The 12,427-nt window shown below is 40.2% G+C and overlaps 1 long non-coding RNA gene across 1 annotated transcript in view; it reads left to right on the top strand.

Annotated features, from left to right (window-relative positions):
* The first annotated feature begins 220 nt into the window (after window positions 1-220).
* Window positions 221-12,427, top strand: part of LOC133069139 (uncharacterized) — a 77,331-nt gene continuing 65,124 nt past the window's right edge. Inside the window, exon 1 of the long non-coding RNA XR_009695784.1 lies at window positions 221-363. This is a non-coding gene — a long non-coding RNA (uncharacterized LOC133069139). The remainder of the gene's footprint in view (window positions 364-12,427) is intronic.

Raw genomic sequence — 12,427 nt, 5'->3', positions numbered from 1 at the left:
TTTTATGGGAAACAGCAGAAACAAAGCAGAGAAGTCACAAGTTCTTTAGTCACATAATAAGAATGGACCACGTCAGAGTGAAACGTTGTGTTAAAATACTGGATGAACTGGAAAGTTATGCAGTAGTTTTAGGAGAAATTAATGTCCTGGACAGACATTGGCTTGTTTTCAGTCAATTGTCTCTGGCTCTTATCATAATTACTTCCTGTTTCTCTTTCACTCTCAGTTACCTGAGGTGAGTTGCTCAGATAACTTAGAATTTCGCCTTTACTACCAAAAGGCTCAAGTCAGGAATGAAAGAAACCTGAAAGAGCCTTCAAAAGGAGATCAGCTGCTGAAACTTACAACTTTATCGAAGGAAAGGTAAGTAATAAAATACCATTGAGATAATCAGTGCTGCATTGTCTGAGCAATCCCACTCTGGGTTTTCTCCCACTAGTCACGTACAAAGGTTCCATAGTCAGTGATCACTACTATACTGATAGTGATTATGGTCACAACAAAACCCACTCAGTCTTTCTGCTGGCTGTTGCTGTGAGGTGGTAGAGTTGGACTAAAGCCACTTGTACAAATTAACAATTTTAACTTCTTGACATAACTTTAGAACTGGAATGGAAGGAGTTTTATAAATCACCTAGGTAAAATGATTGTCTTAGCTTGGGCTGCTATAAAATATTACTGTAGTTTGGGAAGTTTAGGCAACATTTACTTCTCACAGCTTTGGAGGTTGGGAAGTCCAAGATAAAGACATCTGTCACACCTGTCAGTGATCTGATGATGACCCTCTTTCTGGTTTGGAGACCACCGTCTTCTTGTATCAGAGAGGGGTAGGGGAGGAGGGGAGGAACCAGAGGGAGAGAGAGAAGAATCTCTTCTTATAAAGGCATTAATCCCATTATGAGGGAACCACCTTCATGACCTAATTACCTCCCAAATTAAAAAGATTTTTGAAAGTTTATTAGTGGATTCCTGTTTTTGTTTAGTTTGCCATGAAGCTTGTGGGATCTTAGTTCCCCGACCAAGGATTGAACTGGGCCCTCTACAGTGAGAGCATGGAGTCCTGACCACTGGACTGTTAGGGAACTCCCCGGATTCTTGTTTTAAATGAGACCTTTAACATACCCTTAATATACAAAGTCCACAATTCAGTTTGCCTGACTTTCCTTCCATCTCCTGAACAGCCTACTGAGGCACATGCACCAAACACAGTAGGAGGACTTCTAATTTAGTTTAAATCTCTCATTATACAAATGATAAGAGTGAGGATCAGGGAAGGGCAATAGTTTGTCTAAAATTATTTAGATTATTAGTGGCAAAGTTGAGGCCATGCACTTGGATGTTTCAGCTCAGTTCAGTCGCCCAATTGTGTCCAACTCTTTGCGACCCCATGGACTGCGGCAGGCCAGGCTTCCCTGTCCATCACCAACATCCAGACCTTGCTGAAACTCATGTTCACGGAATTGGTAATGCCATCCAACCATCTCATCCTCTATCATCCCCTTCTCCTCATGCCTTCACTATTTCCCAGCACCAGAGTCTTTCCCAATGAGTCTGTTCTTCGCATCACATTAGGTGGCCAAAGTATTGGAGTTTCAGCTTTAGCATCAGTCCTTCCAATGAATATTTAGGACTGATTTCCTTTAAGATTGACTGGTTGGATTTCTTTGCAGTCCAGGGGACTCTGAAAAGTCTTCTCCAACACCATAGTTCAAAAGCATCAATTCTTCAGCACCCAGCTTTCTTTATAGTCTCAACTGTCACATCCATATGTGACTACTGGAAAAACCATAGCTTTGACTAGATGGATCTTTGTTGGCAAAGTAATGTCTATGCTTTTTAATATGCTGTCTAGGTTGGTCATAGCTTTTCTTCCAAGGAGCAAGCATCTTTTAATTTCATGGCTGCAGTCACCATTGCAGTGATTTTGGAGTCCCACAAAATAAAGTCTCTTACTGTTTCCATTGTTTCCCCATCTGTTTGCCATGAAGTGGTGGAACTGGATGCCATAATCTTAGTTGTTTGAATGTTGAGTTTTAAGACAGCTTTTCACTCTCCTCTTTCACTTTCATCAAGAGGCTCTTCAGTTCCTCTTCACTTTTTGCCATAAGAGTGATGTCATCTGCATATCTGAGGTTATTGATATTTCTCCTGGCAATCTTGATTCCAGCTTGTGCTTCATCCAGCCTGGCATTTCACATGATGTACTGTGCATTTAAGTTAAATAAGCAGAGTGACAATATACAGCCTTGACATACTCCTTTCACAATTTGGAACCAGTCTGTTCCATTTCCAGTTCTAACTGTTGCTTCTTGACTTGCATACAGATTTCTCAGGAGGCAGGTCAGGTGGTCTGGTATTCCCATCTCTTGAAGAATTTTCCACAGTTTGTTGTGATCTACACAGTCAAAGGCTTTGCATAATCAATAAAGCAGAAGTAGATGATTTTCTGGAACTCTCTTGCTTTTTCTATGATCTAACAGATGTTGAAAATTTTATCTCTGGTTCCTCTGCCTTTTCTAAATCCAGCTTGTATTTGTCGAAGTTTACGTTTCACTTACTGTTTTAGCCTGGCTTGGAGAATTTTGAGCATTATTTTGCTATCATGTGAGATGAGTGCAGTTGTGCAGTAGTTTTGAACATTCTTTAGCATTGCCTTTCTTTGGGATTGGAATGAAAACTGACCTTTTCCAGTCCTGTGGCCACTGCTGAGTTTTTCAAATTTGCTGGCATATTGAGTGTAGCACTTTCACAGCATCATCTTTTAGGATTTGAAATAGCTCAACTGGAATTTCATCGCCTCCACTAGCTTTGTTTGTAGTGATGCTTCCTAAGGCCCACCTGACTTTGCATTCCAGGATGTCTGGCTCTAGGTGAGTGATCACATCATTGTGGTTATCTGGGTCACGAAGACCTTTTCTGTATAGTTCTGTGTATTCGTGCCACCTCTTCTTAATATCTTCTGCTTCTGTTAGGTCCATACCATTGCTCTTGAATGTTTAGGGAAGGATATGTCTATTCTTCTAGTTATCACAGTCAACAGTATTGGAATCATCCTGTATTCTTTTCCTTTTTCACACTACATATCATCAAGTGCCTTCAAAATATATCTGGAATCAGATAATGTCTCCCTTCTACTGGGCTGCAACTTTGATCCTAGTTATTATCATTCCTCTTCTGCAATGGCATCTGGGAAATGGAATTGTTGTTGTTCAGTTGCTAAGTCACATCAGTCTCTTTGTGACATCGTGGACTGCAGCAAATCAGGCTCTTCTGTCCTCCACTATCTCCCAGAGTTTTGTCCAATTCGTGTTCATTGAGTCAGTAATGAGAAATGGAATATTTCCTGCCATATCAGTAAGCAAGGATGTCACCATTATCAGCAATTGCAGCCCTCCAATGTGAACTGGTGAGCCCTAAGGGAGGTCAAGAAGGAGAATACCTGCTGTCTAACAGCCACCAGACTACAGCCACTCTGTACGGTGAGTCCTGAGGAAAGGAAGTTCAGGATGTGAAAACACAGGACACTGGCCCCAGATAGCTGAGATTCATATAAAAGGAATGATTTCAGTGAGCCCAGACTCTTGCATCCTTCCATACATAGAAGAGTGCTAATAAATTCCTTAACTTAAGATATCTGGTTTTCTTTAATTAACAATAATCTTTTGAAAAGGAAAAGGAGGTGGCAGAGGATGTGATGGTTAGAAAACATCATCGACTCAGTAAGACATAAATTTGAGCAAACTCCAGGGAATAGTGGAGGACAGAGGAGCTTTGGTTGCAAAGAGTTGGACTCAATTTAGCGACTGAAGGACAACAGGAACACAACAACAACAGATCTTTTGATGTTCAGACTACCTGCTCTTTGTTGCAAAACTTCTATATAACCTGGTTCCTCCCCTTGCCTCCTTGGAGCAGTTCTCTCATGGCTACTTGAGATGCTGTCTCCTGCTTGAAGTCCTAAAAATTCCCACCAAATAAAATAAAACTCTCAACTTTTAGGTTGTGAATATTTTTTAAGTCGACATATCCTAACTCATCTCTCTGCTCCTGTTTCTATCTACTGTTGACACTCTATCCCCCACTTTACTGGCTTTACTTAACACAGCAACTAAATTGATCTTTTTAAAAACAGTGTATTTAGATGGCCAGTGGGCATATGAAAAGATACTCAATATCACTAATTACTAGAGAAAAACTACAGTGAAGTATCACCTCACATTGGTCAGAAAGGCCATGTATATGTGGTATGTAAAAAGTTCACAGAAAATAAATGCTGAGAAGGAGGCGGAGAAAAGGGGAACTTCCTACACTGTTGGTAGGAATGTAAATTGGTTGGCTCTTGGTTTGGTTGTGGAATCACCAAGAGCAATGACAACAGTTGTGCTAAAAAGGAACATAGAAAATCCAAGGCTTCCAATCTTTGGAGAACAAGGGTGGGAGATGGGAGGTTGGTGGATGGTTGTAAAATAAAGAGTTAATGGATTTTGGAGTCTAATGGTGTGCTCTTTAAAGAGCTGAATTTTTGTTGGCACAGGGAGGGGAATTGGTTTTTACATGAGAATGAAGAACAAGGATACTTATACCGTCTCCAGACATTGCGATATGTTGAATGTGGGAAAAAATACTCACTTGGAAAGGATCCAGAGGCAGCAGTATATTCACAGAGGCTACTGGGAAGCACGGGGTAGGGAACACTCAGAGAATTGTTTGAGAAAAAAGAGTTTGATGGGAGTTCCATAGGAACTCCCTGGGTCGGGAAGATCCCCTGGAGAAGGAAATGGCACCCCACTCCAGTATTCTTGCCTGGAAAATCCCATGGACGGAGGAGCCTGGTAGGCTACAGTCCATGGGGTCGCAAAGAGTCGGACACGACTGAGTGACTTCACTTTCACTTTCAAGGTAAACAGAGAGGTGAGGCACGTGGACATTTGTCCAGGGGAACTCTAGGGAAAAGGTGAGCTTTATCAGTTCATTTATAACCTCTTGCTCTGGTTTGGATTCCTAGATGGTTTCCAGTGGTAAGGCTGTGGGAGGAACAATCTTACCAGGAGCTGGAAACAAATATTCCATAACCCTCCAGCTTCCTCCTGGTATTATTTCTAGCCTGGATATCCTGATGCCTTACCATCCTGATCACCCTCTACTGGTTACGTTTTACTTTATCAGCATCATTGTTAGAATGTGCTTTTTAGAACTGAATATGATATTCTGAAAGTGGGCTGGGAAGTACAGAGTGCCCTTAACTTGTAACCTTCTTTGATTTAGGTGCTATTGTTACATTCATCCACTTGTTTGCATTTCTCACCTCATAATGAATAATCATCCTGGGACAGTTTTTTTTCCCCCTCAGAAACTGCTGTTGTGCCTAATTCTTCCTACAACTCTATATTTATAGAATCATATAGTTTTTTTTTTTTTGTAAATTAAGTCATTTTTAAGTAAAATTACACCTACACATTTTAAATGAGCAAAATAGATCTATAAACCTTTCTTTGAAACAGTAAGACCCACTCTGTCTTCTGTATCACCCTTCCCCAGAGGCCACCAGGCTCAAGGCTTTTAGTCAATTTACTTTGTATTTGTCTCCAAATCACGTGTTCCTTAATAGTGTTTCAGTTTTAGGTATTTTCTTTTGAATTTCCATCATGGAAGGGCTTTCTTTCACCTCCCTCTCCTCTGCACACACTTCCATCTCTCCATCCTCCCAATATTCTTTCAGTTTGGTTGCATCAATATTCATTGTTTGGTATTATGACTGTAAGTGCTACTCACAGCTTTATCATGTTGTGTACTGTGATGACTTTCTGTATAAAATGTATTTTCATGCATTTCAAATTTGCCTTTTCTGCGCAGGGCTGTGGGGACATTGATTTTGTATATTTTATTGCCAACCTGTAACCAAACCCTTCTCCCAGCTGTGTAACCTTCTCTCGGTATTCAAGCACATTGCTGCTGCTGCTGCTGCTGCTAAGTCGCTTCAGTCGTGTCCGACTCTGTGTGACCCCATAGACGGCAGCCCACCAGGCTCCATAGTCCCTGGGATTCTCCAGGCAAGAACACTGGAGTGGGTTGCCATTTCCTTCTCCATGTAGAATCATATAGTTTTTAAGCAAGATGAGTACAAGGTATCATTCAATCTAACACATTTGATACATGAGAAACAGAATTCTAGTTAGAATAAGTGGTGAGCATGATTTCATACATTTTAATCAAATACTGTACTGGTTTACAAAAATAAAGGATTAATGAAATCATGTGCAACTAATCTTAGTTTATTAATAGGAGTGTGAGTCCAAATCTCCTCCTCTTGGACAAGTTTAGACGGCTCTGTAGGGGGAGGGGGTGTTCTCGTGGCGGGGGTTTACCTTTGCCTAGTGGGATTTACCTGCAATCTTTATTTATTTATTTTTTAAATCTTTTGTCCATACCACATGGCATGTGGGATCTTAGTTCCCCAACCAGGGATTGAACCCATGAGTCCCCTGCATTGGCCGCTCAGAATCTTAACTGCTGGACCACCAGGGAATCCCCTACCTATAGTCTTGATAGCTCAGTTATGTGACTTGGAATCAGGGCAACTGATGCAGCTACTTTATGGAAGCTGAATTGCCTTGGCATTTTGATTATTTCCTTTACCCTCTTAGCCCTTTTATTTGAAAGATAAAATGGCTGTTAGACGTCCTGAATTTCATCCTGTCCTTTAAAAATTGCCCCACTCAACAAAGTACTTCTTTTTTCACTTATTGTGACTTCTAGTTTATATTTCTATCAGGGACACTGAGTATTTTCCCTGTGGCCTACTCTGACCCACCTAATCTGACCTGATCTATTCAGCAGATTTGGCTAAAGCCTGCTGCTTATATTAATAATTGCTGCTTGTGTAATAACAAACCAACTTACACACTGCACCTATAGATGTCACCTATCTTTAATAACACAAAATAAGAAAACATGCATAAAATGGATTTATTTGGAGCCTATGCCAGCAATAAATAATAATCATTAAAAAGTAACACTTTCTAATTACAGTTTGAAATTAAATTGAACATTTGATTGTGGTAGGAGGATGGAAATTTTCGCCAAATTGTTGGCAATGCAGGCTGGCTTAGTGAGCCTGCCTTTTGTTGTACAAGATGAACAACAACAAATTAGAAGTTATCTAAATTATTAAAGATCAACTTCTTAAACACCACAGCTGTAGGATAATTCATGTGCTTTGGTTTATTGAAAATCAACATTGCTTCCTCTAATTTCTCTCTAGAGAAATCAGATAAAATCCACTCTCTTAATCGTCTCCTTGCTACACAAGGATGACAACATACTTATCTCATCCCCATAGTCCTAGTCCTTCCATCTGTTCCCTTTGAGCTGGTATGGTACAATGGTTGAGAACTTACACTCTGGAATCAGCTGGACTGAATTGGAACCATGTCCATGCCATATACTAGTTTTAAGTTACTTCTTTGAACGTCAGTTTTCTGTAAAAGGGGGACAATGAGACTTATTTAATGGTGGTGGTGGTTTAGTCACTAAGTTGTGTCCGACTCTTGTGACCCCATGGACTGTAATCCACCAGGCACCTCTGTCCGTGGGATTTCCCAGGCAAGAATACTGGAGTGGGTTGCCATTTCCTCCTCCAGGGAATCTTCCCAACCCAGGGATCAAACCTGCATCACCTGCATTGCAGGTGGATTCTTTTACTACTGAGCCACCAGGGAAGTCCACTTATTTAATAGGATTGTTCTAAATATTAGTGAGAATTAATGTATAACAGGATGCTGACTGGTACATGCAAAGAAATTGCTCAGTAAATACTATTTTGATTTCATGGAATTTGAGAAGCAGGTATTTAGTAAATTGCTCTTGTTTGAATGAGAACATTAGAAGGACAAACTAAAAATCCTCACTCTTATTTTCTTAGGGTTATATCCATAGAGGAAGACCAAGTCAGGAAATCAACTCTGAGTCTTTTCCTGACTGATCACATGTTCACACAGCACAGCCGCAAGTAAGCAAAATGTGTGGTGTAAATCTCCTTCCTCTAGGATATTCAAGCCTTGTGGAATAATAGTTTCTCATTTGTAGCAGTTATTTGTATTTTAGCCCTATTTAGAGGTCCCTTCTGGTAGGCCTTAAAATGTTGTCTATTCTATTTTTTAAAGGTCACTTCTTCATTCCTCACAGATTATAGACCTTTAATTCATCAGTTGTTAAGTCTAAAATTCTTGCCAGTAAGTCTGTTCCTGGACAAATTCCATTTGGAATCTCTTAGGTAAATAGTTTATAGGACAAGCAGGAGAAAATTTTGCACTGCTCTTCCATTATTGACCATCGTCTTACTCAAGTATCACCTTGTGATGAAATCTCTTAAAAACAGCATAAAATTATGTGCAGCTCTTATTGATCTTTCCTTGGCTTTTGTCTCTGTGGTCAGGAATCTATTCTTAACTACTTAGCTGCATATAGTCCTCGGAACTACTGAAGCTAATGTAGAACTTTTACTTTAAGAGCATCAGGAGAATCTAGGTCAATAGATAATTTAATTCAGTTGGAAGTAAAATATAGTGTGATGTAGTTTATATTGTGATACAGTCTGATGATTTGTATTGAAAGAAATACAAATGAAGGAAGGAAAAAAGAAAGTGAAAGTCACTCAGTCGTGTCTGAATCTTTGCGACCGCATGGACCAAACAATCCATGGAGTTCTCCAGGCCAGAATACTGGAGTGGGTAGCCTTACCCTCCTCCAGGGGACCTTCCCAACCCAGGGATCAAACTCAGGCCTCCCACACTGCAGGCAGATTCTTTACCAGCTGAGCCACCAAGGAAGCCCATATGCCCTCCTTTTAAAGTAGCTCTTCCATAATATCTCAACATCCTGTCCCTTTGAGCTGGGTACATGATCCCTTGCTTGCTAAGGAGATAAGCACACCTATATGCTGATATCATGATTTTATTATCAGAAATAACTGTAATTCTTATTGTGAAAAAAAAACCTTAGATCAACTTTAGAGAATCTGGCTTCACTTGTGTATTTATGAAAACTTAGTATATTAAAGGTAATATTTCAAATCAAAGGGGAATAATGCAGTATTGAATAAATGCAATTGAGAATATCAGTCATTATTTAGAAAAAGAAAAAAGTTTATTTTTATCTCACAGCATACTATAAAATAAGTTTCAAATTGTTTAGAGGATTAAGCTTAAGAAACTCTACTATGATGCACTCAAATAAAACAAAGATTATTTTAGTAATTTGGGAGAGAGAAAGGTACAAGCAAGACCCCAAACCCAGAAGCTACAAAGAAACAGATAAACAAAAGTCCTCCTGTAAAATTAAATGTTTTCATGATGAAAGTTATCATAAAAAAAAAGATAGAAAAACTGGTAGAAAAAAATATGTGCAACATATGTAACAGGCAAGAGGATAATCATAAAAGAGTTCCTATAACCATTAATTATTAAGCAAACAGGAAACAATAGGAATTATGAAACCACAAAGGAAGAAATACAAATGGCTTCTTTACTTAAAAAGTTGCTAAAGGTTCTGCACCCAGTTCCGATGTATGGGACCAATTCCAATGTGTATGGAAAGGGACTTTTTCACACTAGCACCAACTAGCAATTCTCTGACACTAGCTGGGTGTAAAATTCGATTCAACCTGACACTGTCTACACAGAGACAGCATCAGATTCTAAGGTAAGAACTCAGTCCCACAAGACTGACCCCAACTTCAGATGCCAATCACAAGTCCCAGGTTGTTGCCTGTCTGACCAACTGGTTATAAATTATAGATATCAGAGGTTCCCATAGACCCCCTCCGTCGGTTTGATTAATTTGCTAGAATGGCATATTTTACCTACTGGATTATCAGTTTAGTATATAAAAGGATATAGCTCAGGAACAGTCAGATGGAAAACATACATAGGGCAAGGTGTGTGGGAAGGGTGTGGAGCATCCATGTCCTCCCTCTCCAGGTGAACTACTCTCCCTGAATCTCCACATGCTCACCAACCCGGAAGCTCTCTAAACCACCTCTTTCTGGGTTTTATGGAGGCCTTATTACAGAGGCATGCTTGATTACCTCATTGGGCATTTGTGACTATTTCAACCTCTAGCTCTTTATTCTTCCTGGAAATTAGGGGGTGGGACTGAACTTTCCACTTCTCTATTCAAGGTTGGTTCCCTTGGCAGCTAGCCTCCATCCACAGGTGATTTCCAGATGCCATCTTGTTACCTGAAAACTGGCTTGATCTTTTGGTGGATGATAAGCCAAAAGACACAACCAAGTCAAAAAGGAGGAGAAGGAAGGATTTATTACTTATAGCAACTAAGGACAACACCTGGGATCTTTCCTAAAGTAGTGTCTTCTTTTTTTCTTTCTGCCACATCCTAATTATTGAAAATCCTAAAGTCCACCTCAGCCAGTTGGGAGGTGGGGGTGGTAAGTCCTACTAATCTTTTTTTTTTTAATGTTAACATTTTAAAATGTTCTACTATTTTAAAAAGTAAGTTGCAATGCACGGGCTTCTCATTGTGTTGGCTTCTCTTGTTGGGGCGCGTGGGCTCTAGGGTGTGTGGGCTTCAGTGGTTGCAGCTCCTGGGCTCCAGAGCCCAAGCTTAATAGTTATGGTGCATGGGCTTCATTGCTCTGAGACATGTGGGGTCTTCCAAGATCAAGATCGAACCCATGTCTTCTGCATTGGCAGGTGGATTCTTTACCACTGAGCTACCAGGGAAAACCCCCGACTGTTATCTTTTGGAGTTTGCAGTGAGTATCTGGAACATCCTGAGATATGAAATAGATGTCTATTACTACTGGAATATGGTAGGAAAAAGAAAAAAAAGCAGACATCACTTTCAGAAATATTCCTGCTGTTCTCTTACTTACTGCAAGTAATAATCCTTCCTTCTCCTGCCCTTTGGTTTGGTTGTGTTACCCAAAAACTGGGTTTGATTCTTGGTGGGTGTCAAAAGACAAAACCAAGCCAGAGACTGAAAGAAGGAAAGATTTATTATTGCTTGCAGCAAATAGACAACACTGGGCATCTTTCCCAAAGCAGTGTCTCCCCAACAGCGAAGCTGGGGAAGTTTTAAATTAAGGGTACTTGCATATTCATCAAGGGGCTTGAGCAGCAGAGAATTCAGCATAGAATCCGAGCAAAGGTTGACAGAGTCCAAGCTTTAGTTGATTGAAGTCATTAGAGTCAGAAAGTGTCAACATCATCACCCCGTAGGTTCCAGTTGATCTGTAGGTTGAGCACTTTAGGCTAATCTTTACCTTTGGAACAACACAGATATACAATCTTTGCTATTGTTACTTCTCTTGTCTGATAACAGTTTTGTTTCTTTATTCTTTCATTCCCCTAATTTCATTAGTTCCAAGTTGGGAAAGGAGTATGTCAAGGCTATATATTATCACCCTGCTTATTATATGCAGAGTACATGTGAAATGCAGGGCTGGATGAAGCACAAGCTGGGATCAAGATTGCCGGGGGAAATATCAATAACCTCAATATGCAGATGACACCACCCTTGTGGCAGAAAGTGAAGACGAGCTAAAGAGCCTCTTGATGAAAGTGAAAGAGGAGGGTGAAAAGCTGTCTTAAAACTCAACATTCAAAAAACGAAGATCATGGCACCTGGTCACATCACTTTATGGCAAATAGATGGGGAAACAATGGAAACAGTGACAGAATTTATTTTCTTGAGCTCCAAAATCACTGCAGATGGTGACTGCAGCCATGAAATTAAAAGATGCTTGTTCCTTGGAAGAAAAACTATGACCAACCTAGACATCATATTAAAAAGCAGAGACATTACTATGTCGACAAAGGTCCATCTAGTCAAAGCTGTGGTTTTTCCAGTAGTTGTCTATGGATATGAGAGTTGGACTATAAAGAAATCTGAGTGCCAAAGAATTGATGCTTTTGAACTGTGGTGTTCAACTGTGGTGAGAAGACTCTTCAGAGTCCCTTGGACTGCAAGGAGATCAAACCAGTCAATCCTAAAGAAATCAGTCCTGAATATTCACTGGAAGAACTGATGCTGAAGCTGAAATTCCAATACTTTGGCCACCTGATGTGAAGAAACAACTCACTGGAAAAGACTGTGATGCTAGGAAAGATTGAAGGTGGGAGGAGAAGGGGATGACAGAGGATGAGTTGGTTGGATGGCATCACCAACTCGATGGACATGAGTTTGAGCAAACTCTGGGAGTTAATGATGGACAGGGAAGCCTGGCGTGCTGCAGTCCATGGAGTCATAAAGAATCGGACACGACTGAGCAACTAAACTGAACTGAAGGTCATTAGTTAATGAGATCTGTTTAAGGGCAAGCGTTGTGGCCAAACTTAGATCACAGAATGGCTTAAGGCCCAAAAGGGCTTCTCTCTCTTTTTTTTTTTTTTTAAGATAAAACAGGGCA

Source organism: Dama dama, chromosome 14 (genome assembly GCF_033118175.1).
Source record: "Dama dama isolate Ldn47 chromosome 14, ASM3311817v1, whole genome shotgun sequence".
NCBI classification, from domain to species: Eukaryota; Metazoa; Chordata; class Mammalia; order Artiodactyla; family Cervidae; genus Dama; species Dama dama.
The sequence above is the reverse complement of the archived record's forward strand: the minus strand, read 5'-3'. Positions and strand labels throughout refer to the sequence as shown.